Source organism: Petaurus breviceps, unplaced genomic scaffold (assembly GCF_028583685.1).
Source record: "Petaurus breviceps papuanus isolate PSGF00001 unplaced genomic scaffold, PetGlider_PUasm1.0 91133, whole genome shotgun sequence".
Taxonomy (NCBI): domain Eukaryota; kingdom Metazoa; phylum Chordata; class Mammalia; order Diprotodontia; family Petauridae; genus Petaurus; species Petaurus breviceps.
The window spans coordinates 27,516,245-27,544,103 of NW_027187419.1; the positions used below are offsets into that span (position 1 = coordinate 27,516,245).

Consider the following 27,859-nt stretch of genomic DNA (forward strand, 5'->3'; position numbering starts at 1 on the left):
GAGAGAGAGAGAGAGAGAGAGAGAGAGAGAGAGAGAGAGAGAGAGAGGACTTAATAAAGACTGGAGATACTAACCAGAATGAAATTATCTTTTATTAAGAAAAAAAGAGAAATACAGAAATAAAAATCAGAGTGTGGGAGGGGGTTCAGGTCTAATCATTGAAGCTTCCAGGAGTGGCAAGGTGATAAGGTGTAACATTTCTAATCAAAACATTCTTTGAAAGAACAACTCCACCAACTTTTAGTTTCCACTGGATGCCCTGTCCCATCTTGCTAGCTTTTGGAGGCATTTCTCTAGAAATGTTTTTCAATGGGTTTTAACATTATTATAAACTGTCTAATAGACATGAACAGGAGTCAGGAAAACCTAAGTTCAAACTTACTAGCTATGTAACCCTGGGCAAGTCACTCAACCCTGTTTGCCTCAATTTCCTCATCTATAAAATGAGCTGAAGAAGGAAATGGCAAACCACTCCAGTATCTTTGCCAAGAAAACACCAAATGGGGTCATGAAGAGTCAGAGAGGACTAAAATGAACAACAATAACAATAGACATTTGGTACTGTGAAACTGGAGCTCAAGGGAGAGACTAGGACTATATATTAGATCTAGGGTCACAGCATGGAAGTGATCATTAAATCCTTGTGAGCTGATGAAGAGAGAGAGAGAAGAAAGATGAGGGTAGAGGCTTGCGTACAGCCACAGTTAATGGATGCAATATGGAGAATACATTCAGCAAAGGTGATTGTAAAAGTCAGATAGGTAGCAAGAGAACTAAGAATGAACAGTATCATGAAAACTCAGTGGAGAATATTCAGAAGCCAAAGGTGTTCAACAGCAAAAGGTGCTGCTTTTAAGTCCAGAAAGTTGAGAATTGAGAAATGACCAAAGGATTTGACAATTAAGGTATGATTGATGTCTTTGAAGAGTTCAAATTTAGAGCTCTTATAGAAGTAAGGGTTTCTTTGTGAATAAAGTGAGAGTACGTTGGAAATAAACCTACTTCTTTTCAAGAGATAATAATAAAATAAAGTAATGATGCCCACAAGAAAAGGGAACAACAACAACAAAAAAAAAAGAAAATGACCTCTTAGCAGATTAAAAGACTATAAACAAAATTTAGTAGCATTATTTAGTATCATTCAAACCAATATGCCTCCACCTAAATTCTTCAGGTACCCAGAGATTCTAGAATTTTCACTATGATAAACCTACCCTGTGGAACATGTCATAATATTCTAAAGGGACACCCAAGCATTCTACCTTCAAAGCACTGGATAGACATGCAGTGCAGCAGTTACCCTGAAGAAACATGTGGACTCCTTATGTGTAGAATTATGCCCATTTCTCCATCTTCTATTACCTGAAGCATGTGGGGGTAATACAAACACATATTCTAAGGAAACATTATGCTCCTTAAAAATGGCCTACAAAAAAAAAGATCCAAAGGATTGTAATTTTTCATTTTTGCCTTCAACTTTATCCTTTTAATTAGTACCAATCTCAGGTCACATTGATAATATCATAGGGATTTAATGCTAATGTGTCCAGGCAATTTACCTTTCAATATCCTGAAACAAAGGTTTTATCTTCAACAATGTTAGATGTCTTATGGGTGACATAACTTATGAGCCACTAAGGATGCATATCTATAACTAGCAAAGATATGAAATAACAGCTGACAGAGTCACATGATGGATGGGTGCATTGTGACACCTAAGGATTATTTTCAATTATTTCTTCTTGGACTATTATGCTTATTCAAACTCCATAATGGGCTGTGTCTCTCATAGCCATACATAAAACACTTTAATAGTGTACAGTAAGCTTTTCATTCTCATACAAATATCCCAGGACCCATAATTACATCTCATTAAACTCTAGCACCATAATTCAGAAATCTCATTCATAATATTTGGCCTGCAATTGTATTAAACAAATAAAATTGGTTTACTCTGAAGCATAGCCGCATTTGTTGCCTACAAAAGGGCATTTTAAATTATATAAATGAGATTGATTTCTTTCAAAGAATTCACTAAAAGAAGGGATTAAATAGTATAATGAGGCTTTTTCTACTATTGGATTAATTTCTTAAGTGAAATTAGTAACCACTGCAAAACTGGGCTAAACATTTATCTGCAGAATTAAAAACCCCCTTTGTACTTGTGTTGCCCTACATAGTTGTGTCTAAACTCAATCAGATGAAACCAACCAATATTTATTGAGCACCTACCTAGGATCCAGCACTTTGCCCAATATCTGGCACTTGTAGGCGCTTCATAGATGCTTGCTGACTTAACTTGATCGTAGAAAAAAAGTTGGAAGAGACCTTACAAGAAAGAAGGAAACAAACATTTATTAAGCTCCTACTATGTGTTGGACACTGTGCTAAGCAATTACAAATCTGATGTCATTTGATCCCCCCAACAACCATGGGAGATGGGTGCTATCATTATCCTCATTTTGTAGTTGAGGAAACTGAGACAAGATAGAGATTAAGTGACTTGCCCAGGGTCATACAGCTAGTAAATGTCTGAAGTCACATTCGATTTCAGGTCTTCTAGCTCCAGTGCTCTATCCACTGTACACCTTGCTAGCTGCCTCAAGTATAACAAATATTTAGTATGATCATTCATTTAACAGATAAGTAAACTCAGGTTCAGGAAGTTTGAGTGCTTTACTCAAGATTATGTAGTTGAGGATGGGTGGGATGAGGAATAAGCATTTAGCACCTATTCCAGATGATATGCTAAGCAGTTTGTTTTTTGGTGGTTTTTTTTTTAAATATTATCACAGTTGGTCCGCACCACAACCCTATAAGGTAAGTGCTAGTATTACCCCTATTTTACAGTTGAGGAAACTGAGGCAAACAGAAGATAAGTAAGATCACACAACTAGTAAGTTTCTAAGACTTAATTTGAATTCAGGTTTTCCTGATTGTAGGCCCAATGCTCTGTCCATGGTACCACCAGTTGCCTCACTTCCCCTAATGACTTAGATTAGACTTGAATCAATTGTAAAATAGGATTATAATAACACTAACTTTTCAGGATTGTTATGAAGATGAAATGGGATAATATATGTAAAGGACTTGGTAAATCTTAAAGCTCTTTATGTTAGCTATTATTACTAAACAATCCATAGATATTCGTTAAGCATTTACTGTGTGTCAGGCACTGTGCTAAGCACTGGAGATACAAAAAGAGTCAAAAGACAGTCAATTCCCTCAAGTTCCCTCAAGGAACTCACATTCTAAGGGGGTGGGGGAGAGAGAAGGCACCTCTCTGATCTTGAGTTTCCTCATCTATAAAATAAGTAATACCTCTTCTGTTTTCTTCTTGCTCTACAAATTGTAAATCAATCAATTAAAAGCACTTGTGAAGGGCTTACATGCAACAGGTGCTATATTATGTGCTAGGGATAGGGATAAAAACAAAATAAATGAAACAATATTCCTCAGAACAGCTTACATTCTTCTTTTTTTGGAGGAGAGAAGGCAGGGCAATTGGGGTTAAGTGACTTGCCCAAGGTCACACAGCTAGTAAATGTCAAGTGTCTGAGGCCAGATTTAAACTCACGTCCTCCTGACCAGAGTCAGTGCTCTGTTCATTGTGCCACCTAACAGCTTATATTCTAATGGGGCAAACAAGTGCCCAGTTAAGTTTATATCCAGAATAAAGTTAAAGAGAATAAATACAAAGTAGTTAAATACAATGACAGAGTCCATGATAAAAAAGAAAGATCCTTTTACTATCCCATTGAAACAGTCTTTGATGAGAAATGGTCTTCATACTGTGTACAACTGGAAATCAATAGAGCATGGATAAGGTTCTCTTATGTTTGTGTCTAAACTGAACTTCTATAATTATGTTAATTCTCTGTTTTAGAAGTTTGATAAACTACTATTATTCAGAATTCATTCTTACTCCATGGAGATTGGTATTGAGTAAAGATCAATTGACTAAGAATAACCTAGATCAACTAAACAGAGCTGTCTACACACTGGAACCTAGAAGAACCTTCTCTAATACTGAAGAGAAAGCACTACTCATAGGAATGTAAATTTAGAGCTAGAACAGATGGCCGAAGCCATCCAAAGCAAACTCACCAACCCTCCATTTTAGAGTTGAAGAAGCTATGGTTAAGGGAGGTTGAGTAATTTGTCCAAAGTCACACAATAATCATCAGAAGTATGATTTTAACTTAGACTCTCTAACTACAGAGCCAGAGTGTCTTCCACCATACCACAATACCTCAAGAGAGCCACTTCCCAAGTGAGGGTCCAATTTACCTATCCTGGGTTTCCTATCTTTCCTCCCCAAGAACCCTACAGTCATAAGTACTCTACAAAGAGATTGTGTTTTCATTCCTGTTCCTATAAGAAAAATTGGAAGCAGAGAAAGAAGGAGTTGTAAGAATAATTAGTGTGTCAAATGGTATATAACTTTGCCAAATAGTATATTGGTTATGGCTGGAAATAGTCTGCTTCCATCAAAGACCTAAGATATTGAGTCAGTTAGAAAAAAACCTGAAGAAGTTAATTAGGAATCATTAAGGTAGACATGGTGATGCTGTGTGCCTCTTCTAGAAAATACAAAAAGAACTAAGAGAGGGGATATAAAATAGCAATATAGACATATAATGAACTTAGAGTCAGGAGACCTGGGTTCTTTCCTCAGTAACTGCATGTAACTTAGAGCTGATCCCTTTTGGCTTTAATGTGATATTAATTCAGATTCTAGGTAGAGTTGCTCTAGAAGATGGGAGCAAAATAGAAGTTGTTTGCTCTGAGATGTAATAAAAACAGGACCAGATCCAGGCAATTTTAAAGAACTAACCAGATATTGTGGCTACAATAAGTGGCAAAATAGTGTCAAAAAATAAAACCATGGTATACAAACAAGTGGGGAAGAGAAAATACAATGGTAAGAAAAAGCTAGATAAGATTAAGCCAATAAATGGTTATAACCAGCATTTTATCACTATTAAGCTAAGAAAGAGAATAATAAACATTTCCTATTTAAAGATTCACTTTTGTTTTGTATTTATTCTCTACAACTATTCCTTTATTTGCTGTTGAAAGTGAGCACAGAGATGTACATAGGACTGAGGAGACCTGAGTTAGGAGTCAAAGAAACCAACTCCAAATCTCAGCTTTGCCATGTGATATCTGTGTCACTTTGGATGAGTCATTTGACTTTTTTTGAACAAACTTCCTTAATCGTAAAACAAATCCTCTTTCTTAGGGATATGCCATTCAGTGTTGATATCATAGTGTTCAATTGGAGTATCTAAATATCTGTTCAAATCCTCTAGTCTCTGCTTTGGAGTTTTGGAAACTACTCAAAATTCTATTTCCCTCTATTCCTAGATCTTCTAGTAGATGATATGTACTGGGGTTCCATTTTCTAGATGACCACAAATTATCATAAATCTAGATCAGATATCTAGAACTGCAAGGGACTATCAAGGCCTATCTCCTTACATTACAGATCAAGAAACTGTGGCCTGGAGATGCTAAATCACTTGGTCAAGATCACCAAGTAATGATTTTGGCCAAATGGTAGAATCAAGATTTGAACTGTGGTCCTCATCATATAAAAAGATACACTTGGTTTCTGCTCCATGATATATCGGCATTCACATATTGTTTAGAAGCTGTTCTGAAATGTGGAGCAGGGTAATCTCAATGATTTCTCATATCCCATACACTGATGCCCAATTGTTCTTCCTGCACTACCACCCAAAAGAGTGTCTACTATGTACCCAGTGGCAGCAACTAAGAGTAACCACAAAGTCCTTTTAGGAATTCAACACTCTCTTTAGAATATGCCCCAGTAATTCAAATCATGGCAGGAATGTTCTAGCTCTCACAAAGACAGTATGCAGGCTCCCTGGAAATGGTGTACCAAAGGTAAGAAGCACTGACATCTGTATCTAGTACAATGACAGGTTCTGATCTTATAACTCTCCTGCACATATATAGGTGGCTTTGGCCAATTTGTTGAAAAGCAAATTTAATTAAAACATTTTCAAATGAGCATTTTCTAAAACACCCCTCACAGCCATTGAGTTTAACACTGACAGAGATTTAGTTGGTGAGAAAACTCAAACGCCCTAATAAAAACAATGCCTAACATTAACATTCATCTACTTTATTTTAGAGCTTAATTTACCATCTGTTACATTCTATCCCCATCTCTTTCTACTGCTCTGCAAATTGTGGTGACTATTTATAAGTCAAAAAATGTATCCAAAACACACCATAAATGAAATGTCTAAACATAAATTACATTTACTCATATTTTAACTTGTTCTGAATGCAAACACACAGAGAGTCCCATATAGTTTAAGGATTTTTTTCCCTGATGGATCATAATCTGGAAAAATGCAAATGAAGTCATAGATATTTTAACTTGGAGAGGAGCCAGCTTTACTCTGACTGAGAGGAGAAGAAAATCAGGAAGAGAATAAAGAAAAGGATCTGACATAACAGTCCTTTTGAGTACCCCATCTCTGCTTCCTGATACCCTAAGCGGAAATCAATGACTCGACCAATCAACAAGTGTTTTGTTAAATACTTATTATTTGCCAGACACTAAAGATAAAAAGACAAAAGTGGAATAGTCCCAAACCTCAAGAGGCCTGCATTTTCTTAGGGATGAGAGAACATGTACACACATGAATGTATACCCAAAAAAATGGAGGGAAGGAGAAAGAAAGATGTAGTATAATGGGGTTTCCTAATCTTCAAAGAAAGCCTCTTCTTTTGTTAACCAATCATTAAGTCATCCTGAGATATTTTATAGACAGGCAAGGTGCAGTGGATAGACAGCTGTCCTCAGAGTCAGGAAGACTAGTGTTCAAGTCCTGCCCTTTAACATGGATTGGATTGCCCTTCCTCTGCAGTTCAGAGCATTAGTATTCTATAACTATTTCTCATCCCTGAATAGGTAGGGAAGAAAAAGAATTTTGATTGTCTGCTAGACCAGAAATGAGTATGCATTTCAAAGACAAAAACAAGTCAAAATGAGTTTTCTCTCTCTCTTTTCCCTCCCTGACTACATTTAAATTAGGAGATAAGGACTACTCTAAGCCTCCAAGTAGGAAAAGAGAACTAATTTGAATGACTGCTTGTCAGTTATTAGGTAATGAGGATTCTTTTTGGGATTAGGTGTGGAGAAGAGGAGGTCTGAGGTCTGTGAATCTATATATTTTTGTGATAGAAGGAAAAACTTTACTCTAAAAGAAAGCTATACCCCTATCTCCTTCATTGACTTTCTTTAACTTGTACTCTGTAACTTGTACCATGGCTCCTAGAGATGAAAGTAAGGAGACTCAAAGATGTTATTAAGACAACTGAGAGATCTTAGCCTTTCTGCTCTATCTATATAATGCCCGAAATGCCAATTGCTTTGTCTATCAACTTGTGTTTGTTTTTCATCTGAATAAACTGTTCTTTGTATATAATGTGAGGTTGGTCAAGAGTATCCTTAGACAATCTTTGATGGGGTTTTGAAGACTTGGCATGGCTCCTGATAACTGACTGAATGAAGTATAGAGGGCATGATCTGGAATAAAATATAGCAAAAGAGACTGAGAAGGAATAGTCTCATAGGTAGGAAGAGAGCCAGGAAAAAAGCAGTGTTCAGAAAGCCTAGAGAAGACAGTATCAAGAAGGAGGGGGCGATCAAGTGTCAAAGGCTACAGAAAGGTGGAAAAGAATGTGGATTTGGAAAAGGCCTTTGGACTTGTCAATTAAGACATAATTAGTAACTTTGGAAATAGAAGTTTCAGTGGAATTATAAGGTTGGAAACCATATTATAAGGATTTAAGAAGAGAGTAAGAGGAGAAAAATGGAGGTACCTATTGTAGATGACCTTTTCAAGGAGTTTAGAAACAAAATGCAGAAGAGATATGAGGATAGTTATCAAGGATGGACAGATAACATGAGAGGTTTTTTTTCATGATGATGATGGGAGAGAGATGGATATTTTTGTAGGCAGAAGAAAATGATCCAGTAATCAGAGAGATTGAAAATAAGTAAAGTAGGGAAGACAGAGGAGGTGATTTTTTGGAGAAGATGGGATGGGATAGGATCACTTGTGCTGTTCCACTTCATCATGTGAATAAAGGCAAAGGTAAAGGAGGAGATAGTGGCAGAAGGCACATGAGTGATATTAGATAAGGAATAGGGGAGAAGAGGGAGTTCATGATTGGCCTCCATTTTTTCAAAAGCATGCATCAAGATTCTCAGCTGAGTGAGTAGTAGGACAGGACAAGGGCTTGGAAGAACTGCTGTGGAAAGCAGAATAGTGAATTGATATGGGAGAAACAGTAGGATTTCCTAACAGCAGTGAGGACCTGGCTGAAGTTACCATAAATGTATAGTGGACAAAATGGTTCTTTGATTTCCTCTACCTTCATTGAGGGCACAGGTAGAGGCATGAAAGCAGAAGATGGTGCAAGCAATCCAAGGCTGAGGTTTGGCAGGATATAATCATCACTATGACAACTTAGGCAGGGACTGTAGAAAAGAAGACGGGGTGAAGTTGAACTGGTTTACCATGGGGTCAAAATGGGGAAGAGGAAAGTGGCAAGTTGCAGAGAAAGAAGTCTTAGGAGAGAATTGAGGGTTGGAGGGATTGGAGATCACAGTGTGGACAAAGAACAGGGTTTTGTAAGGGAAGACAGAAGGAGAGGTGAAAAGCCAAAAGATTATGGTCAGATAAGGAAATTTAAGAATTATTGAAAATGAAAGTGGTGCATCTATGAGTAACAACAAGATCAAGGCCATCACCATCTTTGTGACTGGGGTGGAGTGAGGAAATAGGTCATGTGAGTAAAAAGGTTGAAAAATTACATTATTAGGATTTTTGAGGGTCAGTCAATATATATGCTGAAATCCTCAAGTATGAGAGCAGCATATGAGGAAAAGAGAAAAATCATGAGCCAGGTAGCTACCAAACTCATTGAGGAGGGAATAAGAATAATCTGGATGTCTGTTGACAACATTGACCAGGATTTTGATTGGGTGGTAGATATGAATTGTATGAGTCTCAAAGGAGGAGATGTTACTTAGTGATTGGAGGTAAGTAAAGAATCTAGAAGTGGCAATGGTAAGTGAGGATTATTTCAATTCCTCTACTCCACCAGTGAACTGAAGGGAATGAGTGAAAATTAAGCAAGTACTAGAGAGGGTTACATGGAATTCGTATCATCAAAAAGGAGCCAGGTGTAAGATGAAAGAAGTGAGAGAGGAAAAGATTTAAGATGAAGGAGCTTATTGTATGTGGAACAAGCATTTCAAAGGGCACAGTGGAAGAGGGAATGACATTTGTTCAGAACTTTGGTTTGGAGAGGTGAAGGGGATGGTAATAAGAAATCAGGTTGTGGGGGTGTAAAGCCAATCACGAGCAACTCTCCTGAGGACTGCTACTGTGAATAACTTTAAGGTTCTAATCACATAGTATAATGAACTCCCTATTTATTCAGCAATAAACTAAAGCATAACATTTAAGAAACTAAAACATAACATTCACAATAACATACATAACAACTTTTTACTAAAGTGGCCACATAGTCTTAAACAACACAGATCATTCAGTATATCTTATAGTCATCTTTAAGAGGTAACAGAAAATACAAACACCATCCACCCCTAGGTCACAGTAAATTACAATCTCTTCAGTCAATACAGAGTATCCAAGTAAAGCACTCTTTCATCTTGACTAGAAAGCGGCTTCCAGTCATCCTTAAGTCAATCATCCTTAAGGGGTAGCAGACACCATCCACCTCTAGGTCAAGTAAGTTACAATATCGTCAGTCAATACAGAGTATCCAAGTAAAGTACTCTGTCATCCTAACTCAAGGTTGACTTCCAAACCCCATGGCTCCTTCTCCATGAGCTGATTGCTCTCAACTCTTGCCTGGATTCACCCAACTTTTGCCTGGATTCACATGTAGGCAGCTCTCTACTCCTATTCCATATCTCAGTTCACACGAATTGTTCCACTCCAAGTCCTGCAAAGTTTCTGTTTCTAGGAAGACAAGGCTTAACAGAGCTACAATATGTACACACATTGCCAGCACTATTATTACAATTCACTTTCTGTCTGAGAAATCAAACACAAATCAACAGAGTGCTTCTGTCTGACAAAGTAACGTTAACACAGATCAAAAGACAGTGCATCTGTCTGACAAAGTAATACAGATCAACAGACAGAATGCTTCTGTCTGACAAAGTAACACAGATCAACAGACAGGGCACTGAAATCACATTCTCTCAATCCCCAGAAAGTAACACAGATCAACAGTGTCAAAATCCCAAGCATTCTCTCTCTCAGTTCTGCTCATTCCCAGCTCAGCTTGAACTTTTCTCTTCTCTGCTCCTTCCTGTTCCATCCTTCCTATTCCACCCTTCCAGTTCTGCTCTTTTGGGAAGCTCCTTCCATTGTAGGCTCCATGTAGGTTCCATTACATTAGGCCTATTAAGAGCCAGGAAGGTCTTCAAATTTCCTTAGGTCTATTAAGGGCAACACAATGTACACTGTTTCCAACAAAGACTCTTGATACAATCAAAGGTGTGGCTCAAGGGCATTGAATAGCTAAAACAAGAAAATTACTACTTTACTTGAAATTACAAGGGGGTGGAGGCCCATTTCATTACTCCTCTTCCCTCTGAAAGCTAGAGATTAGGTAGAAAGAGGCATACCAGGAGTTGGATATTGAAACTGCAGACAAGAAATGGAAGTCCTATTCTCCATTCACTTTCTTTTTTTTTCTTCTTTCAAGGAATAATGGGAGAGATGGAGGGCCTGAGGTCATATGGAAGGTTGCTTCTCTTTGCATCAGGGTTGGGAGATCAAGATGGCAGCAGGAGGTAAAAGTTGCCCTGTGATGGCACAGATAGAGGTCAGTCCTGATGGCCTCTAGCAACCTTGCCTCAGGGGACATGGGCAGCAAGAAATGGAAGATCAGCTGTCACAGAAAAGTCTCAATCAATTTACGACATGCATCATCAGCAAAGGATGAAAAAATAAGAATTGTCAATGTTGGAAGAGCTTAGGTCACACAATCAACAGATATCAGAGGCTGGGCTTTAACCCAGGTAATAACCACATCTGAGACTAGTTCCCCATCAATTCTACCTCCACCATACTGAAACTCTAGCTTCAAGGTCCACCTCCTTTGGGTAGCTTCCCATGACTTTCCTACTGGGCCCACCAGGCTCTGATTCTCCATATCTCAAGGATGCTTCAAAGGAAGTTTTCCCTTCCTTGAACTTCTAGGTCATATTTCAGAATAGGATTTATTTTTCTTCCTCCAGTGAGGAGGAAAGGAACTTTACAAAATAAGCACATGGTGCACCTTAGAAAAGGATACACAAATTTTTAGTCCCTGCTTGCCTTCTGCTTTTTTCTTTCCTTCTTGAGTACAGAAAAGAAAACAGTTTCTAAAACTTAACTCTCTACCTCTAGGGTGTTACTTCCTGACCTCATCTCAATGACAATCTCAATACCAAATTAGAGTTCCCACATCAGAGGGTACAGGTACCAGCCTTCTACAGGGAAAACGTTTCCTCAGCAGTATTCTCTTGGGAGAAAGAAGAAGAATGTCAATCTGGAGGATTAGAAGTCATGTATTGGGGGAGGGACAGAGATCTCTATCTTGCTTCTCCTTCTACTCCTTCAAGTTCCTTGGACCATGTAGATATAAGATGAATGTGACATTTTCTGTACTTCTCAAATGTTTTTATCTTGGAGATAGAGGGGAATCCTAATGGGCTATCTGGGTATTTTAGGTTTTATCTTTATTCATAGGCTCCTGTGTGTTTTTTGTATCCTCTTCATTTTCTGTCATATATGAAATAAAAGCCTACACTTGATAGCCACATTTTACATTAAGCGCTCATAAAGAAGTTGGGGACCTAGTTACTCACAATTGAGGAAGCCTAAATGAAAATTGTGCTGAAGCTTTATTCAGATTTTCCCAGCATTAAATCCTGAGACTAGGACAAGAGTCAAAAAGAAAAAAAAATAATCCAGAACCCCAGGATCTGATCTCTGTGAATCCAGAGTCATTGGGGAAGGGATCTCCAAATCAAAGATGACAGCTAAATCAACCATATGTCTTGGTGTTGAATAAGTTAAGTTAATTTCTGAAACCAATAACATACTGGTAATATATCAAATTAAAATGTTACTGCTGATCTGCTTTCTGTCTTATTCTTCTTCTCTCAACAATGCCAAAAAGTTTCATGTATTCAGAGGTTGTTGAAATGAGGTAAGAGAGATATTAGTAAGATGGCAGGGCGGAGAGTGGCTCTAAGGTTTGGGTACTGTCTCCTTTATCTCTTGTACTTACGCTAGCTAAGTCAAATCTTTTACTTCTTCTAGGTTATGCAGATATTTTATATTAGATATGTCAACATTCAATTCATTCCTTAATTTGGCAACAGGCATTTACTAAGTCCCTTTTGTGTGCTCAGAACTTCACTAGTCACATTGTAGAAAGCATTCAAGGTTCATATCCTTGGCTAAGGGCATGAGTAATACTGCTATTTTTTTTAACCAACTGTAGCAGCAAGCACCCCAGGGTCCCCAGGGTGGCTGCCAACACAGGTTCTTAGATCTGCTTTGCTAAAGGAAAGCAACTGAAAATTGGTTAACAAGCTTACTTTAATCAGTCAAATATATATGGTTTACCTAGTTCAGGGGGAAAAGGTCAGCACCCCGAATTCAAAGTAAACAGACAGAATTATCAAGACAGAGAAACAGATCAAATAGACAGGTTTCCAAACTGTCCAACCATTACATCCATACCAAATCAACATCTGGGTTTTTCAAAGCCGGGGGAGGGGGGGAAGGGGGGGTGCTCTCAACAATGGCTTCCCAGAGTCTCATCTGATCAAATCACAGAACACTTCTCAAAGTGAGCCCCAAAGCAAAGCCTAACATGAGGGATTATATAGCCTTCTCCTGGGTCAGAGAATGTAACCACCCTCTTGACCCACTGCCCAATCATACAGCATCAAGGTGTGGGCATTCCTGAAAACCAAGCCTCCTGCCACAGGCTCCATGTGACCACATTCAGCCTATTAGGAGGCAGAATATATTTTCAAATCAAGGAAGGTTCTCAGAGTCTCTTAAGCTTATCAAAGGGCCTTGGGGCAGGGAAGATCTTTAAATTTGCATTTCCATTACACCAACCAACACTTTCATATAAGTAGGAGAAATTAATAAATGATTATTTTATAATCTCAAGTTTATCAAGCAACTCTATAACAAAATAGAGAAAAAATTCAAGTATGTTCTCTCCTTAATTCACAAGTAACATTAAAAAGTAAAGAAAAGATGGAGAAAAGACAGTGAGGATCAACTATACTACTACATGAAATTCAGTTGAATTACAATATATTGGCCTTTTCCAATTCAATTCCCAGTCTGTCAAATTTATCCTCTATGAATTTTTCCATCTGATTAGAATTTGTTGCTAAAGCTAAAAAAGGGTTAAAGATTTAAAGTTGGAAGGGGCTTTAGAGGTCATCTAGTCCAACCCCCTCCATTTATTTTGTTAAGAATCTGCTCCTTCTTTAATTATATTAACTAGTTTAATGAATACAACAAAAAAACTTGAGCAGATATTTAGCCCTTTAAAATACTTTTTACTAGTGTTAAGAATTAATATAATCATTTATTTGAAAAGAATTAAGAAAAAAAATGGCCATGACTCTACACCTCTCTGCCCCCAAAATGAATTCTTAAATTTTCACATTTTTTTTCACTCTGGTTCATTCTTCATTGCTTCATCATCAGATTCTACTTCTGCAAAAACACTTTGACTGAGTCTTGGAATATGGTGGTGCAACCCAATATGGGTTATCCTCAGCTTCCTTCACATGCTGTAAAATGGCTTCCCAAGGATTGTTGTCATCAGTTTTATCCCATGCAGTGCTCTTCACCATATATGATGACAAGGTTCCTCCATGGGTTCTAACTGTAGTTCCATGACCCTGGGTCTGTTACTAGGCATTCAGATTTGTGAGACTTCAGAGAATGTAATCTATCCTTTTCCAAGTGTTTCCTTGTACTGCATTGGCATGACTCACAGAACATAGGCAGTGTATGAAGAGTTATGATGTAGCCCTGGCTTAAAGTGTCAGCTTGTCTAGTCTTCTGTTTGCTTTTAACTACACACGATTTTGCTCCTCTCTGACTCTTGTTGGAATTATAATACATTTTAGCCAATCCATTTCCCATTTCAAATATAATCTGGTTTAATTTGGGATGCCACAGGCAGCATATTACTTTTGTGTTGGTAACATCAATTTCATACATTTTATGGAAATCCTGGCACTCAAAAAAAAGTCTCACACTTCCATCTCTCTTCTTTTTAAAAATTTATTTATTTACTTTTCATTTATAACATTCAGTTTCACAATCCCTTGAGTTTCAAATTTTATCCCCTTCCCTCTCCTCCCCTTCCCCACCCCATGCAGCATGCAATCAAATATAGGATTTACAAATACCTTTACATTAAACATTAGTCAAGTTGTAAAGAAGGATTATAACCAATGGAGTGAACAATGATAAAGAAGAAACAAAACAAAGAGAGAGAGAGAGAGAGAGAGAGAGAGAGAGAGAGAGCAAGTAGTTTGCTTCAATATGCATTTAGACTCTGTAGTTCTTTCTCTGGATATTCCACCTCTCTTGTTAACAGATGTTCCATTCACTGAAGGCTTATCATCTGGACTAAACCAGCAGTCAATTAAGAAAAAGGTAGGAAGACTTGAAGCAAAATTAAAGTAGTTTCTTAAACTGTTGGATGTCCCACATTTTTAAAGTTTCATCCTCTCCCCAAGAGGCAAGGACAGTGCTATCAGATGAAAATGTCACACAGGAAGTATCTGTGCCAGAATCATTGGCCTGCCTGCCTGGAATTTGGTATGAACACTCATATTTCTGTCCCAGATCTGGATGCTTCCATCCTGATAGCCAGGTACAATGAGGTACATCTTTACTGTATGTACAAGTGGCTGGAATTCCTTTTTCCTCTAAATTATTCTTGGTTTAAATACACTTTTGTGCTTTTTATCATTGTCCACATCCCAGGTTTGCACAGTCCCATCATTTGGACAAGTCAAAAATTCTTTCTTTATTTTGGGATGCCAGCAACCAGTATTAAATATTGCCATATTACCCTTAGTGTTGACTATGTCCATAATATTCTGTTCTCCTTTCACACATTCTATCACTAGAAAGCCATCTCTGTCAAGTACTTTGGCCTGAGAGCTTCTGAAAACCACAATAATCCCATCACTTGTGCTGCTGTACAATACTGACTTAATTTGGTAAAAATCACCAAGAGATGGGAAAGCTTGAAGGGAAGCATCCTTCCCTGCAAAATCCCAAAACTTAACATTATAATCAAATACTCCTGTTACCACCTGAAGGGTCCAGATACAAAGCAGAAACTCTTTTACTGCCATGCTTCAGAATGATTTATAAAAATCACAATTTTTTGACAGGGTTAATTTCATCTTATATTTCATCATCATCATAATCATCATGATTATCCTGGCATCCATGTAGGAGCAGGGGACCTACAAGTTCATTTGTATCTTCAAATTGTATTTGGGTGGTTTGGGGGTGACAAAGGCTGAATTAATTCTTCATCAAAACTGTTTTCACTTCCACTGCTCTCTGTCACTGGAAACTGATATACCGTGTTTCCCCGATAATAAGACCTATCCCGAAAATAAGCCCTCCCCTTACTGTGTAAGATTCCTCGAAAATAAGCCCTCCCCCGAAAATAAGCCCTATTGAGATTGCTACTGTAGTGAAGGTGATCCCGTGCACTACACGCTACATTACGGTACCCTCTGTATGCACCGTCCTCCCCCCCCCGGTGAAACGTACCCCACGCTCCGAGTTGCATCCAATCAGAGCTGCAGCAGTGAGCGCGTCATCCTGTTCTTCCCCAGTGATTTGCTTATTGAATAAAGGTACATTTCTTTGTTCACATTTACCTGTTTATTAAAATTGCTGTCAATGTTCATTAAAATAAGCCCTCCCCTGAAAATAAGCCCTCTGGTGTTTTTCTGTCCAAAAAATTAATAAGACAGTGTCTTATTATCGGGGAAACACGGTAAAAGGGCATTTGGTCAAACTTGAGACTGAAGGTCATTCATTATCTTCATGTTGTCCTCTTAATTCTCTCTGTTTCTGCAGTTTTTCCTTTTTCTCTCTGGTTTGGAGTGTTTTGTTCTTTCTACAGCTGTCCACTGACAAAAAGGGTATGCCTGGGAAAAGGAAGAGACCTGTGACTTCAGCCACAGCACCACAGTAATGGCCAAGTCCTGCCATATTACAGATTATATTTTGCCGTGGTCCAGAGAAAGCAAAAGGTCACAAAGGTAGCAAATTGCAAAACTTGAACTTGAATCCAGATCTTCTCACTCCAAACCTAATACTCCTTTAACTACATAACACCGCCTCTCATTTCATGGCCTTAACAATGAAATCTTTCACCTTTGACAGTGGCATAAACAAAAGATTATCTGTGAGACTTGGACTAGAGGTTGATATAGTGTCTAGTCTACAAAATGTCTTACATTTACTTCATGGGCCACAATAGAATATCAAGGCCCACAGTGTACATTGTGTGTGTGAGGGTGAAAAAGAAAGGAAGGCTTCTCAGAGTGTAAGTAGGGAGGAATTATCAGTACATCAATCTTAGATAGTGAAATTTCGAGAGTACTAACAGCAATAAAGGATAAAGGGGAAGGTGGGGAGAAAAGAAAAGAAAAAGTACTTAGATTCTAATTAGTGATAATAATGAATTAAAATCAAAAGTTACCCAATTATTCTTCCAATCTCTATGCAAACAAAAGAGCCCACCTCCACTCTAATCCATTTTCCTATGACACTCTCTCAAGAACTACCTTCCAAGTCAAGTAAACACTTAAATGTATATTGGATTGGACTAGATTATCTTCAAATACCTTATTACCAGAAAACACGTATTAAGTGTTTTCTATGTATCAAGAGTTCAAGTCTAAGACAGACAACATTGATAGAAAAACAAAGAAGAGAATAAAAAGATGAATTCAAGACATTGAAAAGGAGCATCTTAGCAGAAGGAAGAGACTTGTGGATTAGGATGAATAAAGTGAGACTCAGATAACCTAAAAAGTGTTTTGTCTTGGGTTCTCTCCCCCAGCGGGATCTTCTGTTCAAGTGTTTAAAGTCTCTCCCCACAATCACACCCCACCTTTCAACTGATGTCATTTTGAAAGTTGATTTGAGGTGATCCAGGCACATTTTATTGGACTTTTGTTGAATATGAACATTGTTAATTATAACTCTAGAGATTCTTAAGAAAATACCATGTAAAAATTAATTTCATAATATGACACATTGATAGCTCTTACTAAACTAGTGCATAGATTATAAAATGTGAAAATATGTTTGTCCTATAAATCATAAGGGAAAGAATTCTACAGAGTTGGAAATCTATTCCTGTCCTCAGCAAAAAAAAAAATGGTTCCATTATAGTGATTCTAATGTATCCCATTAGTTCAGGTTCTACTGCCTTATTTAGGCAAGGGCTTTAAAGGAAGAGATTTCTATGAAAGGTGAGAACACTTACTTGATGTTACAGGAGAACTTATCTCCCAGTTATCATTTTTCTAACTTAGCTCTAAAGTCTGGAGTAGGGTTACCCCAGACACAACAGTCATTTAATATCATTTCAGTTTTTAATGACAGGATAGTATTAATATTTAAAAGACAGACATAGTCACTAACTAGTCAGCATTTTTCTCTTAATAGCAGAAAATATTATTGAGAATTTACATGGTAAATTTTATAATTTTCCTATGGCATGCTATAATTCAGATATATAGAAAAGAAATTGAATTCTTTTCTCCCTTTTTTAATCCCATTCTCCAGGTAGGTTCAGTAAAGGTGAACTGATCAAGTACTTCATTTCATGAAAACAATATCCATATGTGTCTTTAGAAAGATTTTAGAAGAGAACAAAGTTTTTATCCCCAAAAATGGCATCTCTAAGCACTTTAGAAAATGCAAAGGGATATATAAATATTAATTAGCATCATTACATGAAATTGTGCAGTTAATATATTAAGAAAATAAATTTTAATTTACTTTCTATTTTAATATCCAAAAGTTTAACAGGGAAGACCTAGTCTTGGCAGGGGAACCTTCAGTCTTGAGGTCACATCTGGCCCTCTAAGTCCTCAAGTGACGCCCTTTCCCTGAATTCAAACTTCACAGAACAAATCCTCTTAATAAAAGGATTTGTTCTGTAAAACTTGGACTTAGTCAAAAGGTTACACCCAAGGACCTAGACACAGGTTCCCTACCCCTGAACCTAGATCAAACTCCAGCTCTACAACTGTGTGTGGCCTTGAGCCAGTCACTTAACAGAATCACAGAATTTTAGAGTTGGAAGGCATCTCAATAGCCACCCAGTATAATCCATACCTCTTTTCTGTGGACCTTGGTGTCCTCATATGTAAAATTAGGGGATTGAACTTCATGATCTTGAAGCTTTTTCTCAGCTTTAAATACATGGTACTTTATTTTAAATGATACAACAGTGAGTAGCTGTGTATCTGGCATTTATGATATACATAAAGGGATTATTTTAAGAAAACATCATCAAATTATACTTACCAAAAGTTTTAACACCATGCAATGGTCTAGTGAGTGTAAGGTTTTGAATATTATTTGATCTGCTTTTCACCAGTGTAAGCTATCTCCTACATGCTATATGACATTCATTAGTTGCTATATTTTCAAATATTTATCATTAAGAAACCAATTTTCTGGCAAAGAGCCTCCCCACTTCTCTAGGCTGGTCCTTAAACAGTAGGCATGAGGTCCCTTGCTGAACCCCTTGTCAAAGCCTTTCCAACTATGTAAGATCTGTCAGAACCTGGGCTTCCCTGAGGCTTAAGGGTCAAATCCATCCCAACAGGAAGAAATCAAGTGTGACTTTATTGGAAGATTAAACATACATGAAAAGAGCACTGGAATCAGAGCACATGGGCTCTTATCCCAGCTCTACCACTAACTCAGTTATCTTATGTATAGAGTAAGGTTTGATTAATTAATCAATAAACATTAAGTAATCACTAAGTGCCAAGCACTGTATTAAGTACTGGGGATACAAAAAAAATAGGCAAAAGACAGTCCCTGATCTCAAGGAACTTGTAGCCTAATGGGGGAAATAAAATGTAAACAAATACATACAGAAGAAGAGATATACAGGATAAATAAGAAGAAATTGACAGAAGGAAGGCACTAGAATTAAGAAGGGGTAGCTTCCAGTAAAGAGGGGAATTTAGTTGGAACTTAAAGGAAATTAGGGAAGGTGGTAGGCAAAGCTGAGAAAGGAGAACATTCTAGGCATGGAGACAGTCAGAAAAAAATACCAGAAGCTGAGAAATGGAGTATCTTGTTAGTGGATCAGCCAAGAGGCCCCTGTCAATGGATCAGAGACTAGTAATGTGTAAGAAGACTGGAAAGGGGGGGGGGGAGTTAGATTATAATGGGCACTGAATACCAAACAGAACATTTTGCATTTGATGCTGAAAGTGACAGAGAATTCATTGAGTATGGGGGGGGGGGGGGGGGGAGTGATATAGTCTGACCTGTGCTTTAGGAAAATCACTTTGGTGGCTGCAGGGTGGATTGGAGTGGGGAGAAACATGAGGCAAGCAGAGCCACCAGTAGCCTTTTACAATAGCCCAGACATGAAGTGATGAGGGCTTACACTAGAGTGGTGGCAGTGTCAGAAGACCACAAGGGAGTATATTAGAGAGATGTTACAAAAGTGAAATCAATAGGCCTTACCAATAGATGAGAGATAGTGAGGAATGGCGGGTGATACCTAGTTTGCCAGACTGAGTAACTGGGAGGATGATGTTACCCTCTCAAGTAATAAGGAAGGTGAGGGGGGGAGAGTTTAATGGGAAAGATAAGTAGCTCTGTTTCGAATTTGTGTTTAAGTCTATTGGACAACTAGTTTGAGATGTATGAAAGGCAGCTGGAGATGCAAGACTGTAGGTCAGCAGAGAGTTTCAGACAGGAGAGGTAGATTTGAGTGTCATTCGCATATAGATGGTAACTCAATCCATAGGAGCTAATGAAATCGCCAAGGAGGGTAGCGAGAGAAAAGGAAAGATCCCAGGAAAGAATCCTGAGTGATATGTACAGTTAAAAGGTGTGATCTGGGGGAGGATCTAGCAAAGGAGACAGAGCAGGAGCACTCAAATAGAAAAAGAAGCCGGTGAGCGTAGTGTGCTACTTAAATGATTCCTGAAGGTCCCTTCCACCTTTACATCTATGAGTCTATCCTCTCAACTGACAGGGGTCGATTTTGTAGCTGAATGTAAGCAAAGTTTTTGTTTGTTTTTTTTTATCTGATTTTACACATCTATTCCAGCATTTTTGTTTTTACAATTTAAAAGATATCTAAATTCATCTTCTCTAATTAATCCTCCCAATTCTCAAATCCACGAGAATGCTCTTTAACATATTCTGGGGTGGCTAGGTGGCACCTGGAATCAGGAGGACCTGAGTTCAAATTTGACCTCAGACTAAAACTAGCCGTGTGACCTTGGGCAAGTCACCTAACCCCAATTGCCCTCCAAAAAGAAAAAAAGGTAACGAAAAAACATGTTCTTCTGCCAACACACTTTGAGAATCCTTGCTTTTCTGGACCTTTCTCTGTTCTTTCCCCATGTCCAATACACTAATCCTTTCCCCTCTTCCTATCCAAAACTTACTTAGCCTATAAAGCAATAGATTAAGTCCTTTTTAGCATAAGCTATCTCTAACTACTCTAATAGCCACTGATATGCTCCTTTTCCTAAAATTATTTTGTATTTACTTTGCATGTATTTTGTATTTATTTGTCTGTAAACGTGTTGTTTGAAAGCAATAGAATATAAGTTCTCTGAGGGTTGATACTTTCATTTTTGTATCCCAAGTATGTAGCACAATTCCTGCATAAGAACATAGTATGCATTTAATATATACTTGCCAAATGAACTGAATAAAGATTGATACCAAAAAACAACAAAGCACTTTGTTTCAGTGGACAGAGTGCTACATTGGGAATATTTTTTTAAATTGAATTCAAATCCCAGTCCTTCAACTTACTATCTGTGAGACTTTGGGCAAATTACTTAACCTTTCTTGGCCTCAATTTCTCCATCACTAAAATGAGGAAGTTGAATAGATGACCTCTGAGGCCCACTCCAACTCTAAATCCATTTTCTTTGAAATATTGCTCAAAATATTTCCAGAGAGCCTCTACTTCTCTAGAAAGTATACTAAAAGTAAACCTAGAGTTTCTTTGCATTTTCAAAGTGGCAGCCTTCAAATCTTAACACTTTTCTTTTTAAAGCATACTTTTAAAAGGTTTTTTATATTTGTCCCATGTTCTTTCAGAGCTGAATAATGTGGCCAAATTTGCTGTTTAAAATTATCTTGAGGTTTTTATTAAGATCCTGAGTTGTTAAAAAAATTTAATCAAAAAAACATATTTTTTTCAAGAAACAAAAATGTTAGCTTAAGAAGGAAGATTAAAAGCATAGCTCCTTACCTGAGATTGTCAAATATAAATTGTCCCCTGTATTATTAAATTATTTTATTAGATTACAGAATATCTACGGCTTTAAGGCACCTAACATTAAACAAGTGACTTTTATCTCTCTGGGTCTCAGTTTCCTTATCTATGAAACAAAAGAACTTGATTCAAAACTAGCTTTTCTTCTTACCAGCTGTGTGCCCTTGAACAAGTAATCTTACTTCTCACTGAATCAGTTCCCTTATCTGTCAGATGAGACTAAAAATGCCAGTGCTACCTACTTTACAGGTTTGCTGTGAGGATTCACTGAGACCATCTACGTAAAGCACTTCATTAACCACCGAATGGTGTCAGGAATATCAGTCATTATTTACTTGGTGTGTTACCACAGTGAACAATACAACAAACAGCAGGACCATAATGGTGAGAAGAAAGCAGCTGTATGAGGGTGCTGGATGGTTGCACTGGCATTTCCACACTAGGCTACATTCACCAAGGTATTTAAAAGGAAATAAAATATGGCAACATTACTAAACGTAATGGGAAAATTCACTAACTCAGTTCTGTATTTACCTAGAGGTTATATGCATTTAGTCAGAGTTATCATGGCCCCACCAAACACATTTACACTCTTGGGAGTGGTTTTCGCTGATTCCATGTTTCAGGTTCAGTGAACAGCTGAGCATATCTGATCATACCAACTGAGATCACTGGGACAAAAAAGCAACCTGGGACTCTGGTGGCTGTCAATGGCATTAGAAACAGAATAAAGCTAATTCACCCATGTGAATATAAAACACTTGGACTCGATCTCATCAGCACAATTTGTACTCAGCCACTAAGCTAACTAACCATTCAGAAGTTTAAATTCATACACATAACATATACAGCAGATCAAAAGGTTTGGGGCGTGTTTTTCTACTACAATTGGGAGGGGAAAGAATTCAATACCCCTACCAATCTTCTTGATCAGTCAAGCCATTCACTGAATCATGGAACTTAAGAGTTTGAAGAAAGCCTAGACATCATGTAGTCAAAATCCCTCATTTTACAGATGAGTAAACTGAGGCTCAGAGTAAGTAAACAACTTACCCAGACCACATAGGCAGGAAGTGGATGAAATAGAGTTTCAGCCTGTCTAAATGCAGCTACCTTTCATTTTTCACAAGGTTCCAGACATTCAGACATTCTGTTTTGTCAAAATTCTGCAGAGAACAAACTGTCCAAACAAGGCAGTTCAGAAACAAACCCGCACAGAGTTGGCTGGGTGTACAGACAAGAGTTATAACCACACTGTGGTACATAAGCTACATTCCCTTTGCCAAAGGAGGCAAGGTAATAAGACAGACATTCCATCTGGGAAAACTTTTGTCATGACTCTCCAGTCACAGTGGGGTCACCATCCACTATTTTACTTTTCAGGCTCTATTTTTCATCAATTATCAACTTCTTCCTTCATCCAGGACACAAACCTGCTGGCACAGCCTATATCATGACATACTAGTGTTTCAGCTAGAGGCCTTGGTTTTCTAAAGTCAATGATCTGGAGCTATATATAATCAATCTCTCAAGATAACCATATCTGAGGGCCAACTAAGTGGCACAATGAATAGAGCAGTGGACCTGGAGTCAGGAGGACATGAGTTCAAATCTGGTCTCAGAAACTTAACACTTACTAGCTGTGTGACCTTGGGCAAGTCTCTCAACCCTAATTGCCCTGCCTTCCCCCCTCCAAAAAGGCAAAAAAGATAACCATATCTGAGAGAAAGATAATATATCTGCTTACATCCAATTAAACATCCTTAAGAAAACTTAATAAGCCAGAAATTCAAACACACTGCTCAAATAATGGGGCAGCCTTGTTTGAGCTTAATGGACTGTGGTTGAGGGAGAAATGAAAGTCAACTTTCTCTACATAGGAGTCACTCTATTCTGTGTTCTTTTGAACCTCTAGTTATCATGAATTCTCCCATGGACACTTTGGAGAGCATAACAGAAGATGTTCAAAACCATTGCTACTCGTGTTGATGTTATCCTTAGAGTGACATAAAAAAGTGAAATAATCTAATGCAAGAAAATTGAAAAGTGATGAATCTAAAGTCCTGCTACTTGGTTCAAAAAGTCAACTGCAAAATCTCAGGATAGCAGAAATGAATGGCTTGACAGCGACATGGGTGGAAAGGGTCCTGGAGTTTAGCAGACTAAAACCTGCATAGGAGTCATCTCTGTGATGGTGAAGACAAAAAGTTAATTTAACATTTTGTTGCAGTAAGAATGAGCTCAGAACAAGGGAAATGATAGTTGTGTTGTACTCTTGCCTGGTTAGATGAGACCTAGAGAAGGATGGTCAAGGGGATAATGATGAGCTGAAATCAGCAGGATTGTTAAGAAATTTGGAAAACTTATAAGATAGAATAAAGGAACTAGGAATATTTACCCTAGGGAAGAGAAGACTTGAAAGAGGCATGATAGTTTTATTCAAGTATGAAAAGGGCTGTTATGTTGGGAAAATGATTAAATCTATGCTGTGGGTCTCCACAAGGGCAGAATTAAGAACAATATATGTGCTCTTAGAATTAAAGAATCTCGGATCTGAAAGAAAATTTAGAGTCCATCTACTCTAATCAGCACCTGAGCAGGAATCCATTCTATAACAACCCAGACAAATGGTCATTAAAATTCCACATACAACCTACAGTGATAGGAAACTGTCTCTCAAGGCATCTCATTCTACTTTGGGACACTTCTAATTGCAAGGAAGCCATAAGAAAACAAATTTTAGCTTAATTTAATGAAAATTCATTTCCTTGGGGTCCCTTTGTGAAGTACTAGGTTTCTGGTTACTGAAGATACTTAAATAAAAACTCAATGACCATCTGTCAGAGATGCTAAAGTGGAAATTCCTACAAAAGGGGAGGGATTGGACTAAATGACCTCTAAGTTCACTCTGAATGCTAAAATTCTGAGATTCTAAAATATAAAATGCCTTGGAACTACACTTAATTCTGTACTTTCCATCTATAGCTTCTTTTGATTTCAGCTCGACTGAACAAGACTCCCCTCCCAGGACAAGCTGATCACTTCACTTCTCATCACCATGTAGCTGGAGGATAAGCCTGTAACAAGCCAAATGATGTCTCCCAAGATGCTTAAAGTGGGTGGATAAGAAGTATGGTCCCGAGCCATTAAGATATAGTCCCTTCGGTGAGTCTGCCCTCACTCACTGGCCAATCAAACTGGGTACCTTAGAGGGCTCTAAGATGATGGCTACTGTTAAAGGCAGGCAGGGATACCAAAAATGTTTGGGGTAGATAGAGCTTTAATCACCGAAGACAACACCATGAAGGGCAATTAACACACTATCTCACAAACCATCCATTAATGTAACTCACTGTCAAAGAATAAAGAATAGATACTATTTATTATTGGTCTTGAGTCCATACAGTGTTTCTTAGTTCTTACATTAATCTAATTGCTATTTCCAAGATAAATTTAAATAAACAGTGGGCCTTCCTATTATAGTATGATCTTAGGTCTGTATATACCATTTCTATTTGTTCTAGTTTTAAATATGTAGCTTTATATATCCGACAGATCTTTACAAAACACTGCAGTCCCTATTTTTTTTAATCATATTTTAGTGGAACTTTACAATTCTCTGTTCCACATTCAAATGACTATTGATTTGCAGCTCATTATTATAGCATGAACATATATTTCTGTTTTTAAAATTTTGTGCCTATGATTATTACTCTTTGTTCCCTTCAGACATTTACCATTTCTTTACTGCTATCTCCAGCTTGATATTAACAGATAACAACATACTGTTTTTCAGCAACCTGAAAATGCAGTTAAGATGCATAGATTTGATGTAACCTTCTTTTCTGTTTGGCTGCCTGCTGCTATTGTGTTTTCTATCACCACACAGCCCTCTGCTTTTGCATTTCCATTCAGTCTCCCTTTACCATGGTAACTAAAAAGACTTTATGTTCCATTATCTTTCCCTCCCACAGTACTGAATAGGTGCCCCCAATATGCATTGTATTATAACAAGGATTTATAAAATCAGGTAAATTGTCATGGTCCTTAAGCTCTAGGATCAATTCATTAAGTTGTTAATATTTAATGAGCATCTGCTATATGGAAGGAACCTTGCTTCACCATCCTAGCTGACCATGACCTCTTCATTTTTTGAACTTCTACACTGATTTTTGTCTGGACCACTCACTTGGCAAGAATATCATGCTGCTTTGTACTGTTAGTTATGTATGTGCCTATGTCTGCTCTGCTGATCTAGACTACAGGACACTTGAGGACAGAAGCCTTTTCTGAGACATCTTGCAATCTCCTACACTATCCAGCACAAAAATTTTCCCATAATAGGCAATCCATAAATGTTTTCTCAAATGATTGTTTTGTTGTATGAAATTATGTACTATGGTATCATCTTGCGTTGTTGTATGGCTATAAGACATGGACTTCTATAACACAAAAGAAATTGAGAATCACCCGACAGTTATGAAGAGAAAATGGAGAGGATTGGGGGAGGGAAGGGGGCACAGAGGGATTATCTGGTTGCCACATACCACCAATAGGTATTTATGAAAAAGTATTATAAAATAAAAATGTCATCAGAGATATGTATAACTGGAAAACAATAAAATATAGACAGTCTTACAAGAACAAGGGGAAAATAAGAAAGAGCCCCAGAGCCCCATGCTGTTTTAATGATAACAAGGGAAAGAGGACAGTTAGGTGGATTCCTAGAAGTGAACTTATAAAAGGACATGAACTAGAGTCATACAGGATGGGCAGGCACAGATTCATCATTGAAGGGAATTCTAATATTGTTGAGAACAGAGATTCAATGGTGCATTAGAGCAGTAATATCAAATTCATAGAAATGGGAGCTATTATAGGTGCATATTGACTTTGAAAACAACAGATTAATATTATCTGTTTTATTGTATTTTTATTTATTTTGTTCGATATGTCCCAATTACATTTTAATATGGTTGGAAGTGTTGTATGTCACATCCAACCCACAGGCAGGGTATTTGACATCTCTGCATTACAGCACTTCATAATATGAAGAGTTCATCTTCTATTAATCTCCAAATGTTTCTTGAATGTGTGGAAGCTTTTCTAAATGTTTTTGTTTCCTATCTTAAAAATTTTGGTTACCAATACCCTGGCAGTTTCTTTCAAGGACACTTGTCCTTTCCCCAAATCAGAGCTTCCAAATAGTCAAAACATTCTTATTAAACTGTAAACAGCATGTCATTTTCCTCTTTTAAGTTAAGCCAGTAGTCAACTCCCACTAGTTACTGCCAGTCCCTCTGGTAGGCAAGTCAACCACAGGTGCATGTTGTGAGCTAAGGGCAGATTTTGGTGTTTGAATTACATGTGTATAGCTGTCAAGTGAAATTCAACTACTGTCACTAGGTTTCAGCTTTTGTTTTAATCAAATAGACCTTATGCAATAATTCATTGTAGTTCTGTCAATTTGAGAATGCCATTCTATATCCCCTACACTTACTTAAATTTGTATTTCAATGCATTAATGATGAGACTTCACAACTTGCTTAAAAACAAAGGCATTTCCTACCCACATACCCACAAAATATTTTTGAATCCTACTGTGAATTTTAAATAGCCTTCATTCTCTGAATCTGACAAATATGCCAATCTCCTTTATTAACCTAACCATTTTCAGCCTCTAGCGCCTCCCCTTTAGGTCTGATTTGATCATGCATTCAGAGGGTTCAACTCCTAGCTTTTTCTCACTACTCCCACTTTATCCTATGCATGGTTGCTTGGTACTAACCTTGGTTCACCCATCAGACTTCCTGCTACTGGAAATTTGCAGCAGAAAGTAGAATGGGGCCAGAAGGGCAGATTTTATCATTTCTTTCAGTCTCTGAGGTCAGTTTTAAGTTTCTCTGGACTCTTCTGTTCATAAAACCCATCATACTTGATGAACTTTTTAATAAGAAACATCACTGAGCAATATTTTAAACATGAGAAATTACATGCTTTTCTATTATGGTCCCTTCATTTTTGCCTCTGAGAGAGCAGGTGGAGTGCAAAGTAACTAGAAAAGAGAATTTTGAATTTTCAAAATTACACCATCAAAGAGTCATGACAGAGGCATTCATGAAATGGAGCTCTTGTGATCTTGGGATGAAGAGTTGGCTCAAAAACAAACAAACAAACCTAAATAGCTTACTCTTTG

At 37.6% G+C, this 27,859-nt stretch overlaps 1 long non-coding RNA gene and 1 pseudogene across 1 annotated transcript in view; both read right to left on the reverse strand.

Moving 5' to 3' along the window:
• LOC138155190 (uncharacterized) overlaps positions 1-27,859 on the reverse strand; it is an 89,674-nt gene that overhangs the window by 1,578 nt on the left and 60,237 nt on the right. The window contains exon 3 of the long non-coding RNA XR_011166770.1: positions 2,233-2,328. This is a non-coding gene — a long non-coding RNA (uncharacterized lncRNA). The remainder of the gene's footprint in view (positions 1-2,232; positions 2,329-27,859) is intronic.
• LOC138154767 (WD repeat-containing protein 70-like) lies at positions 13,783-21,940 on the reverse strand (annotated as a pseudogene).